General features: G+C 40.3%; 1 pseudogene across 1 annotated transcript; it reads right to left on the bottom strand.

The window, feature by feature from the left end:
- Window positions 1-1,256: 1,256 nt before the first annotated feature.
- LOC309861911 (H/ACA ribonucleoprotein complex subunit 1 pseudogene) lies at window positions 1,257-14,237 on the bottom strand (annotated as a pseudogene). The gene is made up of 2 exons: window positions 14,158-14,237; window positions 1,257-1,808 (listed from the first exon to the last, which is right to left on the bottom strand). The product of its transcript is annotated as an H/ACA ribonucleoprotein complex subunit 1 pseudogene (transcript).
- Between the last annotated feature and the right edge of the window lie 3,513 nt (window positions 14,238-17,750).

Here is a 17,750-nt window from a genome sequence, read left to right as displayed (position 1 = left end):
TCTGATGCTGACAGACTTTGGAAGCCAAATTAAAGGCACAATTTCAAGGACGTAAGTCTTAGATTTGCAACTTATCTCTCTATTCAAATGAAAGGGTGGTCAAAATTCAGTCCCCAGAAATATTGCTGTGTCATCCCTCTGTTAATGAGCCTGGAGGAGGGTGTGTGTGTCTGTAATACTCTCAAATAAACTAGACTTCACAATAGGTTCTGAGTCTTCTATTTGTAATTTGGGAGTAATTAGTGTTAGGGGGATAAATTATTAGCAACCTCGTTATATCAAAGTGGCCTAACATAAGACAAATAATGTAGCCATTTCTTCAAAGACTGATTTTAGATCAATATTATTAAGAGGTTGCCACAAATGCTGAAAATCTACAGAATTCTGCTTCATTAAGAGTCTATAATTAACGATGCAGTAACATTTCACACCTGGGGGCAGGCAGGTAGGAAAAAATTTATCTCAAAATCTTTAATACAGATTTAAATCTAGGTTTTTCATTACAAACTTAGAAAACAAAATTCTAAACAATGTATTTTCTAGAATGTCAAAGCTTTTCCAACAACGTTCTCAAATGACTGCAGAAGGTGGAAAGAAGAGTCGTTTTTTGAGCAAAACCAAGAAAAAAGAAAATCACTGGCTTGAAGATTTACTTATTTATTTATTAGAGTGAGTGCAGGGGCAAAGGGAGAGAGAGTCTTAGGCAGACTCTATCAGGGCTGAGGTGACTGCGGGCTCAATCTCATGACCCTGAGATCAGGACCTGAGCTGAAACCAAGAGTCCAGGGCACTTTTTTTGTTGTTGTTGTTTTTGAGAGTTGGGGGCTTAACTGACTGCACCACCCAGGTGCCCCAGGAGTCTCTGGATTAAAAAGCCCAAGAACAAGAAAGGATTTGAGGTTACACAATGTATTTTGAGTTTCAAAATACATGAAAAACAGACTGTGTAGGTAGTGTTTTGTAATTCTAACTTCAAGGATTTGGTGGGAGAACTGAAATTAACATTCTCTTTTTTAATGCTTCAAATGAAAACTGACCATTTACTAAGCACCCACAGAGTTCCAAGCATTGTGGAGAACATTAAAAGACTTGTTCATACTCTCTTAGAGCAAAATTGCCTATTTTCTTGCACACACTTTTGTATGGCATGGACATTATCGTTCCACTCATAAAGTGACCAGTTCTTCAAGACTTGGTCAAGAAACAAGTTTCTGATCTATAGAAGTAGATCATGAAGGAGGTTTCTCTGTCAACGGTTATACTTCATGTCGTTTCCCTCTGAAACCACCACCTCCACTTCCTCCTCTGAAACCTCCACTTCGATCTTCTCTTTCTACCTCTAAAGCCATCACCTCTGTCACCTCAGCCACCTCCTCCCTCTCCTCCTGCCACCTTCTCTTGGAGGTCACTTCCCACCTGGAGGTTGAGGTAAAAACCTCTGTGATGGTAGCAGTTTCTATGGGTCTATATAAGACTTCTGCAGTTTTTTAAAGGAAAATACCTTCATATTTGCTGACAATTTAATGGAAAAACAAACATCTCTAAGTTGTCCAAATATTTCGCTCACTTTGCTAATTTGTTCTTTGTTCTCTAAATAAACTGCAGCATTGGCGTTTTTGCCTGTAGTACATTTATAAACTATGTCATCTTCACAGGGATACAGGAACTCCCCTAATACAGCTACATGTTCTGGAGGTCCTTGGTCTTGGTCTCTGTTAAAGCCTCTGTGGCCACCTCCTTGTCAAAATCCTCCTCTGTGGCCACCATTGCCTCTGAAATTACCACCTCCATCTCGGAAATGGTAGTTGCTTGGTCACAAATGAAGCTGCTACGTTGATCAAAGCCTCCACTGACCTCCGCCTCAAAAAGGCCTCCTTGTTCTACCAGCCTCAACCCCCAGGTTAGTGCCTCTTCCCCCAGCAGGGAGCAAACTCTTTATGCCCATCCCCTTCTTTTTCTCCCTCCCTCCCCAAGTTGGGTCTAGTATGTTCAGATCCTCCTGCTCCCAACCTCAACTCACCAGGCTGAAACTAACATGCTTTTATATAAGAGAAACCTTATAACCCTGTGTCTTACATAGTTTCCTCCTCACTAATTGGTTCCAAGTGGGTCCCTTTCCATCTAGACCTTCAGTCACTGTTGTCTACCATGGTGCTAGGTATGATAACATTTTCTACATTTGGAACACAAATGTTTAGGGATTAGGGAAATTCAAGGATAGCTGTACTGGAATGTAATTTCCTTGAGAGCTAAAACAGGAGTTCTCAAACTGCAGCTGGCATCAGAATCATCTGGAGGGCTTATTAAAACATAGATTCCTGAACCTAACCCCAGAGTTTTTTGATTCAGTAGGTCTAGTGTGGGACCAAGAACTTGCCTTTCTCATAAGTTCCCAGGTGCTCCTCTGGGGAACCCAGGTTAAAGGTCACCATTCCAGACCAGTGATCTCAACCTGGCCACATGTTATTATCACCTGGAGAGGTTTTTAAACTCTTGATGCCCAGACCAATAACATCAGAATCTATGGCGGTCATGATGAGACTTCTGTATTTTTTAAAGCTCCCCAGCAGATTCCAAGGGGCAGGTGAGGTTAGAAAGCACTCTCAAATCTCATAGTGGTTCTTAGCCCAGATTATCTATTAGAATAATCAAGAAAAGGTTTTTTTTTTTTTTTAATTTTACTGAGGTATGATTTGACATACCATAAAAATGACCCTGCTAAAGTGCACAAGTCAGTGCTTCTTATCCACAAAGTTGCACAATCATCGCCACTATCTAATTACAGAACGCATTCATCACCATCTAGGGAGATTTTAAACAAGGTTCTGATACATGGGTTCTACTCTCAAGAGATTCTTATTTAACTGGTCTACCGGGTAAAGACATCAGTGTTTTTGTAAATTCCTCAGGTGATTCTATTGCCTAGCTAGGGATGGGAACCACAGTTCCTGAGTTTGGTTACAGACCTTCCAACACTGTTTAAGGAGTTAGTAGCTATTTGGGAATTTTCACTGACCCCATCAGGGATGTTGTAAATATAAAGGAACAAGCACACATTCTGTCTAAAGTCCTGCCTGTCCATTAAATGTGCCCAATCACAATGCAAGGGAAATATCATCCCTGATTTCTGGCTCTCAGAGCAGAAAGCTGGGTGGCCTTGCACAGACAGGCTGGGAGGTGATTCTGGTGCCACCAGTCCACTGCCTGCAGCGTTTCCTTGCAAGCCGAAGCCCAGTTTGAGAGACTGCAGGAGCCTCTGGGGGGCTCACTGGGCCCTCAAAATGACTCAGAGCTGCTAGTAAATTTTTAAATATTTGCTTCTGTATTTTTAAGAAGCCCATTTTGTAGAGTCCGTTGGTCTGACGCCGTTTCAGTGATGGCCTTTTGCTGAGTAAGGCGCAGAACCAGAATTTGAGTCTTGGGGCGTACAGTTGTCAATGTCAGACTCTGGTTAAAGCTTCTGAACTACAGTTTCCTCAATATTTGTAATATTTCCTTCCTCCCAGAGACATCCATGGTTGAGGAAAATAGTGTATTGGGCTCATTCACCTCTAGGGAATGAATTCAGTGAACAGAGCATGAGATTTTTATGTCACATGATCTGGATTCAATCCCTGGTTCTGGTTCTTTCCACTAACGTGACTTGGGCAAAATGGGAGTGCTTACAATCTATAAAAGAAGAAACCAATAATAATAATAATAACATCTAACTCACCTTTGATAATACCTTTACATATTTTTGTGAAAATCAAGTGGTATAGTTCCAAAAATGGTATAGTTCACATGAAAATGCTTTATATATTATGGCACCATAAAATGATTATGCTTTAGGATATAACTAGATGGATAGACATATGAAAGGAAGAGAGAATGCATAATTTATAAATTAAGTTGATTTCTTTTGATGTGTAGACAGTTTGAACCTTAGGACCTCAGGAGCAAAAGGCTACTTCCTCCATAGATCATTTAAAAGCAGCTATTGCCTGAATTCTGGATAATGAAACCTCATTTAAATGTCTTACGAAGGAGATCCCAAGTTGGTCTCTTTAAGTAGTTTTTTTCCCCCCACTTTCCCTTTTTTTGGGTCTTTGCCTATACAGAAAGACAAAGAGAGTTAATCATGCTCTTTAGTTCTTAGCATTTAATTGGTCCATGCAAGTCCCTTCCTTTCAATTTATTCTTTTCCTTCATCCTTATCTCTGTTCCCATTTCCTATCCTTTCATAGATCCCCATTCTTTTGTTTGCAATGTGGAAACTTCCTTTCTAATGTTATACCTTTGTTCATGTGTATATATGTGTAGCTGTAAAAATATTATTTGGTATGCATGAAATCATTTTTTAGAAATTTGCACAACTGTTATTTTACTATAAACCTCATTTATTTCACTTATTTTACTATGGTAAGAACATTTATATGAGATCGACCTTCTTAACAAATTAAGTGTTTAATACCATATTGTTAACTATAGGTACAGCATTGTACCTAGATCTCTAAAGTTTACTCATCTTGCTTAACTAAAACTTTATGCCTTTTGGTTAATAGCTCCCCATTTTTCTCTTCCCCCAGTCCCACAACCACCATTCTACTCTTTGATTCTGTGAATCTATTTTAGATATCTCATGTAAGTGGGATCATGCAACATTTGTCTATGACTGGCTTATTTCACTTTGCATAATGTCCTCCAGGTTCATCCATGTTGTCGCATATTGCAGAATCTTCTTTTTTTTTTAAAGGCTGGATAGTACTCCATTGTATGTATATGCCATTGTGAGATCCAGCCATGCTACTATATGAAGATCTAATTCATTTTCTTTTGGTTACTGCATTTTTTTCCTATCTTAGGCAAATGCTCTATCATACTCTTCCCCTAGTGAGGGACATGTAAGTTGCCTCCAACACTTAACACCAAGAACAATCATGCAGTGTCCTCCCTGCATCTCCTTGCATTCCCTATACCTCACTGTACCAGGAGTGGAGTTCCTGAATCACAAGGTATACACATACTTCGTATCACTCAATCCTGCCAAATTGTAATCCAAAATGATCACACCAGCTTAGGCTCCTACCTGGTTTGCAAGAGGGTTCCTATTTCTCCATATTTTTGCTAGTAGGTGATATATTCAATGCTTAAATTTTGTCAATATGAATAGTATCAACTGATAGCTCCTGATAGTCTTAACATTTTTTTTTAAAGATTTTATTTATTTATTTCACAGAAATCACAAGTAGGCAGAGAGGCAGGCAGAGAGAGAGAGAGGAGGAAGCAGGCTCCCTGCAGAGCAGAGAGCCCTATGTGGGGCTCGATCCCAGGACGCTGGGATCATGACCTGAGCCGAAGGCAGAGGCTTTAACCCACTGAGCCACCCAGGCGCCCTATTCTTAACCTTTTTTTTAAAGATGTTATTTATTTACCTGAGAGACAGAGATCACAAGTAGGCAGAGAGGCAGGCAGAGAGAGAGGAGGAAGCAGGCTTTCTGCTGAGCCGAGAGCCCGATGCGGGGCTTGATCCCAGGACACCAGGATCATGACCGGAGCTGAAGGCAAAGGGTTTAACTCACTGAGCCACCCAGGCGCCCCTTAATTAACATTTTTTATTATAAGTGAGATTAAACATCTCTTCAAATTTTTCCTGATTAGATTTTCAGTGAATTACCTATTCATACCTTCTACCCATTTTTCTGTTGGGTTGTCTTTTCCTTGTTGATTGTTAAAAATTCCTTATATATTCTAGAAACTAATGGTTTGTCTGTTAGAGATGTTGTAAAGATCTTTAGAATATGAGTCACTTTTTTTTTTTTTTTTTTTTAAGATTATTTGTTTGACAGAGAGAAACACAGTGAGAGAGGGAACACAAGCAGGGGGAGTGAGAGAGGGAGAAGCAGGTTTTCCACTGAGCAGGGAGCCTAATGCGGGGCTCAATCCCAGGACCCTGGGACCACAACCTGAGCCAAAGGCAGATGCTAAATGACTGACCCACCCAGGTGCCCCTATCAGTCACTTTTTAGTATTGTATATAGTATCCCCTATTCAATAGGAACTTTGAATTGTTTTGATATAGCCAAACTCCATCCTTAATTCTTTTCAGGGATTATACTTTGAGGGTCTAATTTTTTTTTTTTAAAGATTTCATTTATTTTTTGAGAGAGAGAGAGAGGAGAGATAGAGAATGAGAGCATGAGAGGGAAGAGGTCAGAGGGAGAAGCAGACTCCCCACCAAGCAGGGAGCCCAACGTGGGACTCGATCCCAGGATCCTCAAATCATGACCCGAACGAAGGCAGTGGTTTAACCAATGAGCCAACCAGGTGCCCCCTTCAGGGTCTATTTTAAAGCATCTTTTTCTACCCTAAGATCCCAAGGGTTCTCATACAGGGTCTGTTTCATAACTCTGTTATTTATTTGTCATTTTTCCTTTGACCAGAAGTATATTATTTTAATTATTATAGTTCTTCTTAATATCTATAGTATTTCTTAGTATCTGCTAAGGTCAAGCTCCTTATTTGTTCTTCTTTTTCAAAACTGTCTTAGTTGTTTAAGGCCCTTTATTGTTCCATAGTAATTTAAGAAGGAGTTTTATCTAGTTTTCCCAAAATATTCTGCTGAAATATTTATTGTAATTGCATTGAATTTGTAAATCAGTTAGTGGAAATCTATATCTTTAAATTATAAAATCATTTATATGTGTGAGTTTCCATTTCTTCTCTTCTTTTAAATTTAAAATTTTCTCTATAATGACCTTCCTTAGGCCAGCTCATAGTTTTTAGTATTTGAGTTATTGTAAGTAATATTTTATTTTCTAATTGATTATTGCTGGTATAAAACAATGCTATTTGTCTTTGTTTAATGATATTTTTATTTCTCAACCTTGCGGACCTTGAACTCTGTTATTAATTTTCATAATTTGTAACTTCTCTTATATTTTATATAAATTATTATTTAATCTACAAGCAATGGCAATTTTGTCTTCTCCCTTCCAAAATTTTTAAATTTATTCTCTGATTGTACTGGCCCAAACCTGAGTCCCATGTTGATTGTAGCTTTTGAAGAAATTAGCCTTGTCTACTTCCAGACCCAGTCATATTGTGGCACGAAATCTACTATCATATATTCTTGGTTAAGAATGTGGTAGGTTAAGGGGCGCCTGGGTGGCTCAGTCATTAAGCCTCCACATTCAGCTGAGGTCATGGACCCAGGGTCCTGGGATCAAACCCCACATTGGATTTCCCATTCAACAGGAAGCCTGCTTCTCCCTCTCCCACTCTGGCTGCTTGTGTTCCCTTTCTCACTGTGTCTTTCTCTGTCAAATAAATAAATAAAATCTTAAAAAAAAAAGAATGTAGTAGGTTTTAAAAAAATGTGTATATATATATATAGAGAGAGAGAGAGAGAGAGAAAGTAGGTTTTCCCACGAGCCTTTTTATATGCCTGTGGTAGGAAATGGGGAAGTGGCAGGACCTGGCTGAGAAGGAAATATATGAAGAGTCTTAATCATATTTAGAGTGCCAGGGACCCATACCAACAGCTGCGTCATTACGTAAAGATGCATTTTGGTTTTATATGTATTTGAATGGTTACCATAATCCAAATTATGTCCCCTTCCTTCTTTTCTCTCTATTCGTTTACACCTTAAAAGTGCTCCGGAAGAAAAAGTGTGATCTTTAAACACCCCCACACTCTTTCTCAGCATGTGCCTATTGGCTTTCCGGTCTCTCCTTCTCCCTATCCTCCTTGCCTACTTTACTAGGGAGCATAACATATCTCTCAGAGATAAACACCCATCCCTTCCTTTTTGGGAAGGGAAAAAACAGAATATCCAAATAACAAGTAGGAGCAGTAAAAGGGCCATCAGTGTTCCCATTGGTAATTTGAATCCTTTCTGCTTCCCTGATTCAGCACACTGGGGCAGATCATTAGATATTCAGACAGAAGTATTTGCAAAACTTTAGTTCCTTTGGCTCTATATGCTTCTTCCCTACCAGCCTAACCATGATTTGTTCAATATGACATCTGCCTCCATCACTGCTGTGTCCTATTTATGCAATCTAATGTAGCTTTATTTCCTTATTTATTTGTTTAGACAGCTGTATCGCATTGCCGGTCCATTTTGAAATTACACTTAACTAAGCTTCTAGTGTTACCCAGTTATTTGTATAATTAGTTTTTGGATCTAATTCAAAGAGTCTACATTTGTCCTTTTTAAAATGCCATTCTGATGCTCTAGCTTATGAAGAGTTTTAGAGACTTGTCTCTCTTATCCAACATTCTATCTAGTGCCCCAATCATCTTGTCATCTGTAGAATTTGATAGGAAGGCCATCGGTGTGCTCATCCAAACCTTTGATAAATATGTCAAAAAGGACAGGGCCAGGGAAGAACCCCGAGGCACACCAATATAAAATTTCCTTCAGGTTGACATGGAATTAGCATTCTTGGACATGACTCTTCAATTATTGATGAAGTCACCTGACTGTGCTTGCATCCATTCCACATTTCTGCATGTTATCCACAAGGATTTCCTGAGAAACACTGTCAGATTCCTTACTGAAATACTAACACACAGTGTGTGCAGCATTTCCTGGACCTACCTGATTAGTAAACCCATGTATTATTCAGTTCTGCCTCAGTTTCAAGTGCCAGAATTTCAATTTAGACTAGGTTAGGCAAAAGAGATCGTTTAGAGGTTCACCTCACTGTATATTCTATGCCATCAGAGCATTCGTTCTTTCTACCATCCATTGTGTTGGCTTCATTCTTATGCCATCTCTCCATTCCTGAAATCAAGATGGCTACCAGCAGCTAGAGAGTTTTTCTCCCAAAAGCTCCTCTGTCATCTGAGAACTAAGTCTCATTGTCTCTGACAGGATTATAAGCCCATCTCTAAACCAAACCCAGGGATGTGATCATCTCAGTGGCCAGTCCTGGGTCACTTGAAGCTGCTCCATCCAAATTACAGGAACTGAGAAAACCTCAAAGATGATGATGCTATCCAAGGAAGAATAAATGCATATCTCCTATATGTAAGAAAAATGTTTTACTTTCCAGGTTTTACTTTTCAGGTACCTCCTGATCATATTGTTCCAAAAAGTCATCTCCTGAACATACTGTTATCCACAGTTCAAGGATCATTCATATTTTATATATACATTAATATAAGCAGTTACTTTATTTATCTATAACTATATACATATGTATCTCTATATATAATTATTGTGCAGTTATAAGTGATGATCTACTTAGATAAACAATATATCATCAGAAGCTTATTTCTATAGGGCTGAGTAATAAGCGTTCTCCATTCTGCAGCTGGCCAACTGACTTCAACCCCACTCACCACAGAAGTCTGGGCAAGAGAGTCATCTACAGATGAGGGATGGGGATATCATGTATGCATTTTGTGGTGAGCTGTCCTGCTGTGAAGAGATGATTTCTTGGTCCTGATTCATTTGGATGGAAATTGTAATGCACGATCCAGAATATAGTGGTCTTAAAGCAAAACAAAATGCCAGGGTTGAAAGTTATAAGAATAGGAGCTATATTTTGGCTTTAATATAACTGTTAGAATCTATTATTAGATAGATCTACTATTAGATGGATTCTCTAAATGCACTTAATGGTCTAACTGTTTTTTCACCAAGGCACTGTTCTAGGCACTTAATTTTATATGTTCTGAGAACATTCAAATCCACAAAGAAGTCTCACTCACTTAGTACAAACCTGCTAAAGAGAAAATGCCATAGTGAACATCGGAGAAAATGTCCTTCGGAGATATGTTAAGGGCTGATTTTGGAGGAGAAAATTTTGGAAATTTTTGCATCATGGAGTTGATCTAGAATCATTTGTAATCAGACTCAATGGTTAAAGGAGGACATTTCAGGTCTGATTGCCTGATGAGAACAGTTTTCTCACGTCTATGCTGTCAGGACGCCACTTCTCCTGCCTAACTACCTTAAACAATACAGTATGGCCTTGGCCTGAATTGTATACCTCTATCATTTTGGGTAGCATCTGTCCTTTTCCTGTTCTTGCTTTATAGAATGCCCTACTTTTGTGTGAACTCGATGTTATACCAGAGTCCATACACAGACAGTAGCAGAATCATTATATCTTACTCTGAAAGGTAAGAAGGCAAGCAGCAGAGAAATATCAAGAGGATTGCCAGCTGTCAGGAATATATTACACTTTCACTGAATATACTACATGTGAAAATAAAAGCAAAAATTTGTTGGGAATTTCGCTAATATGCTATGCGCAGTAAGACATGAGGGACCACCCTCCGAGAATGGAAGGAAAATAGTGGATATTTCAAGAAACCCAGTGGAGAACAACAACAAGCCACTTTCTCTCGCTCTCTCTCTCTCTTTTTTTTTTTTTTTCTTTTGGACAAGCTAGAGCCAAGTGATATAATCATGGGAATGTTAGGACATCCTAGCACTTTCCAGACTGATCGATAACATTAAACATTGCACTTAAGTCTGACAAAATGAAACTAGCAAGAACATATCAATGATCACAAAGAATCTGATCATTATCACTCCTAGGATGTAAAGAACAACAACAAAATTGCAATTTATCTGAGTGTCTTGCCATTATAAAATAGGGCTGAGTCTTAATTTCCTTTCCCATTTTCACAATAAGAAAGTCAATCCAGTGCTCCAGGCACTATTACATCAAATATTGATATAGCGTCACTGTATAGTAGGTTTTCTTTCTAAGAAATTGATAAATTCTTAATGAAGAGTAGGGAGACGGAGCCCAACATGAATGGATAATTCGTTCAAATACAGTTGACTTTTGTCTTTAGAGTTGTTCTTTTTCCATATTACATAATGAATGCTTTTCTTTGGAATTTAAGTTTTCTGACACTAAAACATACATACTTAATAAATCTTTCTGGATTCTAAATGAACATTCTGGGAAAGTTTTCATTTGATACAAATAAAGATGAACAATAAAGTTCCAACTTAGCAAGGAACTTCCTTAAAATCTCTATTTTTAATGTGAGGCCAAACTATCAAGAGCTCCTCCTTAGGAATAAAAGAAAATATCTGGGTGGCTGTGTGGTACTGGTAAAGCTGCTTTCTGAACCCTTTGAGGCTATCAGTGCTCAGGTGAACGGGAGAAATGGAGATTTTAGAGTTCTGAACCTAACAGGGTCTTGAGATGTCCATCTGTAGCAGAGCTATACACAACCATCCAAATGCAAGCTTGTCCCTTGCAATTTAAAAAATCAGCTCCATGGGGGTGCCTGGGTCGCTGAGTGGGCTGGGGCCTTTCCCTTCAGCTTGGGTCGTGGTCTCGGAGTCCTGGGATCGGGCCCCGTGTCAGGCTCTCTGCTCGGCGAGAAGCCTGCTTCCCTCTCACTCTCTGCCTGCCTCTCTGCCTACTTGTGATCTCTGTCAAATAAATAAATAAACTCTTCAAAAAAAATTCAGCTCCATTCACTTCAGCTACACATGTTTCCACTGAATATTTTAGAATAGAAGTGTAATGAGAAAGCTAGAGACAGGAAAGGAGCAGAAGACACAATTCCTGTCCTCAAGAGGTGTATCACCTAGGAAATACTCAGAGCAAACACGAGAGCTAAATTGTCAAGCTCACCATGTGATATTTATCAAGCTAGACGAAGAGATTCCAAGTGGGTGGAGTTAAGGAAGGAAAATTTTTTTGGAGTTTGAATTGAACCATAAAGAAAATGACAGGATCGGGACGCCTGGGTGGCTCAGTTGGTTGGGCGGCTGTCTTCGGCTCAGGTCATGATCCCAGCGTCCTGGGATCGAGTCCCACATCGGGCTCCTTGCATGGCAGGGAGCCTGCTTCTCCCTCTACCTCTGCCTGCCACTCTGTCTGCCTGTGCTTGCTCTCGCTTCTCTCTCTATGACAAATAAATAAAATCTTTAAAAAAAAAAAAAAAAGAAAAGAAAATGACAGGGTCACATTTTGGCTTCAGCTAACATGCACTCACGTAACATCAGTGAAAGAGCCCTGATTCAGATACATAGTAGGAGCTGTCTTTGGATGAAGAAAAGCACTGGGGAATGCTCTCGAGAAGTTAAAAATATGTGCTTTCTGGAACAGGGTGTGTATTTTTCTAGAGATCCCACCAGAGGGCTGTTCAGAGGATGGCCACTGAGATGTTCCAAACAACTTCCAGATGACCTCTAACCAACTAATTAGCAACGGGAGGGCAGTCCAGAGTGTCCAACAGAAACAGCTGTGGAATGATGAAAAAGATCACTTGGAGAAACATATTGGAAAATTAGGCAACCCCCCAAAAGTGAAAACCTATATTGTATTTAGAAGAAGGAAAGTGAGTATCTTGAGAAATTCTGAAGGGTGTTTTGAAAGAACCACAATGTCAGGATTAAATTTTAAAGAATTAAAACAAATTAAGAAAGGTAGCTAGGAACAATTATACGCTAAGATTAACAAGCATTCCTACTGATCGGTGCCAGACATTCTGGGTGTATCTGAAGAGACATTCAATCCATGCTGTGAAGCAACTGAGTCTTGGATTGGCTTTATGGCTCCAGTTTTGGTATTGTGAATGCCTTTGCTTTTGAGCATTTTTTTTCTCCTGTATCCATCACTGCCTGATGGAAACTATAGCTCTATATTTTAGTTGCACTCATCCATGGAATTTCCTTAGTTACTCATCACTTCACATGTGTAGATTCCTTCAGTATTTAAACCTCCCTCTGGCTGACTCTTCGATCTCATCAGCATCAGGCTGGAGAGCAGGTGGTTGACAGTATGACTTTGGAGTTAGGCTGCTATCTCTACATCACAAGCCCATCATTTATCATTTGTGTTACCTTAGGCAACTTATACAAAGTCTCTGTCCGTCTCTGGATCCCTATCTGCAAAATGAAAGTAATCCAAACTATATTCATACATGAACATGACAGTGGTAATGTAAGCAACACTAAGCATAATACCTGGTCTACAGTAGGCTCGCTTAAGTATTTGCTATTATTACCATTAAAATAAAAATAATTGTATTGAGGTTAATTAACAGGGGCACCTGGGTGGCTTAATCAGTTATACCTCTGCCTTTGGTTGAGGTCATAATCCGAGGGTCCTGGGATCGAGCCCCACATTCGGCTCCCTGCCTCAGTTGGGAGCCTGCTTCTCCCTCGGCCTGCTGCTACCCACCCCCCACCCCGCCATTGTGCTTTCTTTTTTTCTGTCAAATAAATAAATAAATAAAAATCTTTAAAGTTAATTAATTTGGTGAAAAAGTGAATATTATTGTACCACAGCTATAGTTTCTTAATGTCATCATTAAACAGTTCCCTGCCTGATTGACTCAGTTGTGGTTAACAACACATGCCAGGTGAGCCTCCACATTGTTTTTGGTCTTTTCTAAGTATTTTACTTTATTATTATTTTTATGATTTTATTTTTTGAAACACACAGAGAGAGAAAGAGCACAAGCAGAGGGAGTGGCAGGTAGAGAGAGAAGGAGGCTCCGCACTGAGCACAGTCCAATGCAAGACTCCATCTCAGGACCTTGGGATCATGACCTGAGCTGAAGGCAGACACTTAACCAACTAAGTCACCCAGGCATCCCTTTTCTAACTCTTTTAAATGACAAGTGATTAAGATCCTGACCTGACTTTTGAAGACCTATCTGAGTTTGACCTTCATTTCTTCTGAACATTTATTGCTCAAAAACTGACATGGCCTTTGCCCTCATAGAACTTACAGTCTATGGAGTTGACATAATTAATTAAATAATCACTCAAATAAATGTAAAACTACCTTTCCTTAGGAGCACTTAACAAAGTTAACAGATGTTATTAAAAATGTGTTATGAGAGGTGTCTACCAAGATCAGAGGCGTCATGGGAAGGCTTCCTTAAAGAGAAAAGCAGAGGGAAATTGGCTATTTCTTTCACTGTTATGACTTGAGGACACAAAGTGTTCTATTTTGCCTTTGTGTTCTCCTGCTGCCTAAGAAACACAAAGTATATTTTTGTTGAGTGAATGAATGAGGCATGCAGATTTCAGAGCCTTGGATGCAGAATACTGGGTTGACTCTTGTTCTAAATTAGAACCCATTCTGAGCATGCTCTTACCAAGATCACAGGAAAACCCATTTCAGTAATTATTTTGCTGTTTCCCATTCCAGGATCACACCAGAATCTGGGAAGCTTACCTGGATCCTAAAAGAAAGGCATCCAATCTCTTATCTATTCCAGTCTGAAGATGCTGACCATTCTTATTTACTGAACCCATAACAGCCCCTTCAAGTCCTGTGACTCCTTGCTATTTTGGACACAGTGGCTTACAGGAATCTTTACTAAAACTGTGAACATGGTCTCACATCCTAGATAGACCCTAAAGCTACTGCCTTTTTCTTTTTTTTTTTTTTTTAAGATTTTATTTATTCATTTGACAGAGAGAGAGCAGAGGGGGAACCACAGAGGGAGAAGGAGACGTTCCCCACTGAGCGGGGAGCCAATGCAGGGCTTGATCTCAGGACCCTGGAATCAAGACCTGAGCCAAAGGCAGATGCTTAATGACTGAGCTACTTAGGTACCCTAAACCACTGCTTTTGAAGTCTTGCCTCCTATGGGGCCGTTGCCATGGGGGACACATTCTATTCTGTACCTCAGTAACCTTGGAGTCCTTTTCCAAATCTGAAGCAATCACCCTCTCTCTTTTAGCTACCTTCAGTCTTCAGGGAACTCAGGTTTTAAGGAAGTGCCTTATAGGTACCAGTTAATACAAATTTCCCTACTAAGGGAGAAGAGAGCCAAAGGCTGGACTGCCTTTTTGGAATGGGGAGGAAGAAGATGAGTGGGGTAACCTCTGCTAATTAATATCTCAAAGTGTTTTCCTGCCATACCTGGATATTTGGAATTTTCCTTATAGGCAACGTAGTGAAATGATTCTTCTGACAATGGGGTATGTGATGGTTTGGGGAGGAGAAGACATTATTGGAAAATCAGTTAGAAGTGTATTGCCAAAATCTAGACAGGATGTGAGAGACCTTAGTGGCGACAGTGGACATGGGAAGCAGAGCAGACGTTAGAGGCATGTAAAAGAGACTTTTAGGGGGATCTGGGAAGATGGCAGAGTAGAAGGATTCTAACCTCACTTTGTCCCATGCATACCCCTAGACAACAGCTACATTAGTGCAGCTAACCCAGAAAATAAACTGAAAACCGACAAAACAGACTCTCCACAGTTATTGGTAAAGAGGAGGCCACATTAAAAATAGTAGGAAGGACAAAGTCCCAGTTGGGAACCAAACTAACCCAAGAGACTAACGACAAATGGGAAGGACAGCACAAGCATAAAGGAGGGATAGGAGTAGACCCTATACCAGGCGCCCCAGACATGGGGGACCTGCACTGGGAAGCTGAATCCCCATAACATCTGGCTTTAAAAACCAGAGGAACTTAACTTTGTGAGAATTTACAGTCACTGGGGCTTAACAGCGGGAACGTTACAAATCAGCAGACTTAGGTCTGGGAGGGCTGGAGAGTGATAGGAAACATAGTCGTTGCCCTAAAAGAGCCAGCATAACAAACAACCCCTCTGAGATACAACATAGAAACAGCATTTTGAAAAGCACCTTGAGTATATGGGAAGGAGATTTATTTACTGATGTGCACTGGAGGAGCAGGGATCCTTGGGAGACATCTTCAAGAAGAGAGGGGCTGACAGGTGCCATTTTCTCCTTTCTACCCAGCCTAGATACCTGGACACGTGTGGGACAACACCAACCCTCTCAACATACCTTGCCAACACTTCATGCCCTGCCCCTGTGTTCTCCTGTAGATCTACCCCATCAAATCCACCCCATTTGGCAAGAATCCTTCCAAATGGGTGTCTGACATCTCTCATTCTTTAAGAAGCTCCTGCAGTGAACAGCCCCACTCCAAAGTGAACCTTGCCCTGGACAGAGGGAAAGATAAGCAAACACACCAGTTTGACTGCAGTCCCAGCGGTGGGCTAGGGGACAGACATCTGATCTGATTGCACACTCTGCCCACTAACAGAAGCCTCCCAGGGGGACAATGCAGAAAGAATGCCCTAGAGTTCTGTGTAATTACAGGCCTGGCAAACAGACTGAGGGCAGGCATCTGGTCTGACCCAACTACAAGCCCGTAGTGGCCCCAGACTGGCCCCTTAACAACACAGGATCCAAACCTTCCCCACAACAGGCAAAAAGAGTCATTGCAGCTGACTACCCTAAAGGCGAATGCGGTTCCATCACAATAGTAGGATGCATGAAGCACACATAGGAGACACCCTGAAACACCAGGTTTGGGTGAATAGGGGGGACACAGCACTGCAGTGCACTACAGGACCTCTTCTTCATAAGGCCACTACTTTTGAGATCAGGTGATATTGCTGAATTTCTAATACAAAGAATCAAACACAAATAGTTAGACAAAATGAGGAGATAGACAACTCCATCCCAAATGAAAGGACAAAATCACAGCAAAAGAGCTAAATGAAACAGAGATAAGCAATATGCATGATATAAGAATTCAAAGTAATGGTCATAAAGACACTGGACTTGATAAAAAGGTGGAGGATCTTAGTGAGACTTTCAACAAAGAAAATATAAAAAAGAACCTAGCAGAGGCACACTCAAAACTGAAGTTAAAAACCCACTAGAAGGAAGAAGAAGTAGACTAGAGGAAGCAGAAGAAGAGATTAGGGAGCTGGAGACAGAATAATGGAAAGCAACCAAGCTGAATGCAAAAGGATAAAGAATAATAAAAAAATGAGAATAGGTTCTTACACTTGACAGTGTAAAATCATTTGCATTACAGGGATTCCAGAAGGAGAAGAGAGAGAAAAGGGGGCAGAAAATTTATTTGAAGAAATAATAGATGAAAACTACTCTACTCTGGGGAAGGAAACAGATATCCAGGTTCGGGAGGCACAGAGAGTCCCCTCCCCCTGAGAAGCAGCCCACAAAAGTAGTGATAAAAAGAGAATTTAATTTTTTTCCTTATTTTTATTTAAATTCTAGTTAGTTAACATATACTATAATATTGGTTTCCAAAGAGAGAACTTTAAAATCAGCAAGAGAAAAGAAAATTGTTATAAACAAGGGACACCTCCCTAAGGCTATCAATTGATTTTTCAGCAGAAACTTTTGTGGGCCAGAAGAGAGTGACATGATATATTCAAAGTGCTAAAAGGGAAAACACCTGCTGCCAAGGATACTCTATCCAGCAAGGCTACCATTCAGAATAGAAAGAGACATAAATAGTTTCCCAGAAAAACAAAAGTTAAAGTTCATCACCACTAAACTAGGCTTACAAAAAGGGTTAAAGAGGGGCACGTAGGTGACTCGGTGTGTTAAGCGTCTGCCTTCGGCTCAGGTCATGATCCTAGGGTACTGGGATTGAGCCCCACATCAGGATTCCTGCTCAGCAGGGAGTCTGCTTCTCCCTCTCCCTCTGTCTCTCTCCCCCATCCTCCTGCTTGTGCTCTCCCTCTTGCTTGGCTTTCTCTCTTTTTCTCTCAAATAAATAAAATATTAAAAAAGACAAAAGAAAAGAAAAAAATAAGGGATTTTGTAAATGCAAACATAATTAAAGTAGCAGACTGGGGCACCTGGGTGGCTCAGTCATTAAACATCTGCCTTCAGCTCAGGTCATGATCCCAGGGTCCTGGAATGGAGCCCCGCATTGGGGTCTCTGCTAAGCGGGAAGCCTGCTTCTCCCTCTCCCACTCCCCCTGCTCATGTTCTCTCTCTTGCTATGTCTCTCTGTCTAATAA

The sequence above is a fragment of the Mustela nivalis genome, assembly GCF_964662115.1.
Source record: "Mustela nivalis genome assembly, chromosome: 3".
NCBI lineage: Eukaryota > Metazoa > Chordata > Mammalia > Carnivora > Mustelidae > Mustela > Mustela nivalis.
Note: the sequence above shows the minus strand (reverse complement) of the source record. Positions and strands in the feature narration are given on the sequence as shown.